Source organism: Schistocerca serialis, chromosome 2 (genome assembly GCF_023864345.2).
Source record: "Schistocerca serialis cubense isolate TAMUIC-IGC-003099 chromosome 2, iqSchSeri2.2, whole genome shotgun sequence".
Lineage (NCBI taxonomy): Eukaryota > Metazoa > Arthropoda > Insecta > Orthoptera > Acrididae > Schistocerca > Schistocerca serialis.
In genome coordinates this window covers 373,567,655-373,570,180 of record NC_064639.1, presented here as the reverse complement: position 1 = coordinate 373,570,180, position 2,526 = coordinate 373,567,655, and positions in this window count along the sequence as shown.

The following is a 2,526-nucleotide window of genomic DNA, read 5'->3' as shown; positions in this document are numbered from 1 at the left end:
CAGAAACACAGACACACCATGGTATGTTGAAAGAAGTCCCTCGATGTAGTCTGTGTCATGAGAGTAATGAAACCAGACCACACCTAACCTTCCATTGCGAAGCATTGTACATCAAAAGACACAGAATATCCGGATCACCAAGTCCTGAAGGAATTGTGACTAGTAAAGAACTAGTGAAGGGGTTCCCACTGCTATTTAACGGTACCTACTTGCTTTACTAGAATCACAGGGAGTGAAACCGCACAATAATCCCTGTTTTAGTGCAATCACCACTGGACTGAGGCCGCTGTTGCTTTTCTCTCTTTTCAAATCAATCAAGGCGCAATGACTCTCAGATTAAATATTTTCCATATGTAAATTGTTCTCTGACGCTGTTAAGTATCACAGTGCAGTTTCATCCTTTTTCCGTCACTTGTCTTCTACCGCTAATGTTTATGCGCAACTGATCTAAATGGATCAAAAACTTCTTACAACTTCTATAGAGAAAGAGATTATCTCTGACTCGTGATATAAAAACACTGTGGATAGAATGTGGAACTTACTTAACTTCTGATTTAGTTACTGCGGATAGTACGATCGCAGCTCAACTGTAATTAGAGGCATTGTTCGAAGCTGCCATTTTGAACACTGAATGTAATTTGATTAATTATGATAACATTTCATCTCATACAAGAGGATGATGTATCCTGAAATGCACCTACGAAGATCACTGATGGAAAAACATAATTTCTTGAATGCAAAAGGTATGTTTAATTCTTTGCTTACTTTAACTTCTCCCTTGCCTGTGGCTCGGAACATTATTTGGTGTGTCCTAGCTCGTAGGGAATTTTCTATCATGGGAAATCAGTAAATCCTGCACCACGGTTGTTTATGCTCTATTTTAGAGATTAATGGAGAGAGAACTTAAACTGGCGATCCTTTAATATGTACGTGTATCTGTTTCATGCCAACGAGTACAGCTGCTACGACATTGGCTGCAGGCTACGCAGGTCCGTGACATGCGAGTTTCAGACGAGAAACTCGACGGAAGACAACATATAAAGGAAGACCTCTAACCAATTATCTTCCTGCATCTTTTATGACACTAACTTGGTTCTTGTAGTGAGTGAAAGTGGCAAAGACTGTTGCTGTTCTATGTAAAGAATGGTTTTCCATTTTCGATAACATTCTCTAGAGAAACTTCTGTAGCGGTGCTGTAGTTGGTGAAGTGCTACGAGATTTTAATTGCGTGTGAAACAGATACTCAGTTTATTATGTGTGTTACTCAGAAAAATAGAGTTCATGGAACTGTTGGCAACATTTCGTAGTTTTAACTTGCTAGCAGTTTAAAATGCAAGCTGAACAAGGAAGCGAATTGGAGCCAGCTAACGTAACGAACGCTATACAGGGTGAGTCACCTAACGTTACCACTGGATATATTTCGTAAACCACATCAAATACTGACGAACCGATTCCACAGACCGAACGAGAGGAGAGGGGCTACTGTAATTGGTTAATACAAACCATACAAAAATGCACGGAAGTATGTTTTTTAACACAAACCTACGTTTTTTTAAATGGAACCACGTTAGTTTTGTTAGCACATCTGAACATATAAACAAATACGTAATCAGTGCCGTTTGTTGCATTGTAAAATGTTAATTACATCCGGAGATATTGTAACCTAAAGTTGACGCTTGAAACCTCCGACGTTCAGTTGCGTGTTGTAACAAACACGGGCCACGGTCGGCGAGCAGCATCTTCAGGGACATGTTTACGATGACGACCGTGTTTACGATTGTGGCTGTAGTGCACTGTTGTGGTTTGGTCTAGCTGTCTCAGTGTCCGCATGTAGCGCTTGCTGATATTGTTATTCTGCATTCGTCTCCGCACGCAGACCAACTGTAGTACACCGTGTTACCAGACGTATGTGATAGTGTAGTGTTGTAGGAACTGTGACCATGGTGTATTCGAACTCTGAAAAGGCGGAGATGATACTCATGTATGGCGAGTGTCGACGAAATGCAGCTGAAGCCGGCAGGGTGTATGCAGAACGGTACCCGGACAGAGAGCATCCAACGTGCCGCACATGGCAAAACATCTACCGCCAACTGTATGCAACAGGTATGGTCGTAGCACGCAAACGGGTCCGTAACAAGCCCGTCACAGGAGAAGCGGGTGCAGTTGGTGTGTTAGCTGCTGTTGCCATGAACCCACACATGAGTACACGGGACATTGCGAGAGCCAGTGGACTGAGTCAAAGTAGTGTCATGCGCATACTGCATCGTCACCGCTTTCACCCGTTTCATGTGTCGCTACATCAGCAATTACATGGTGATGACTTTAATCATCGAGTGCAATTCTGTCAATGGGCATTAACAGAGGATGCGTTGCAGTTCTACCTGTTTACCGATGAAGCGGATTTCACAAACCACGGGGGAGTGAATCTACGGAACATGCATTACTGGTCCGTGGACAATCCTCGCTGGCTCAGACAGGTAGAGCGACAGCGACCGTGGACTGTAAACGTATGGTGCGGAATCATTG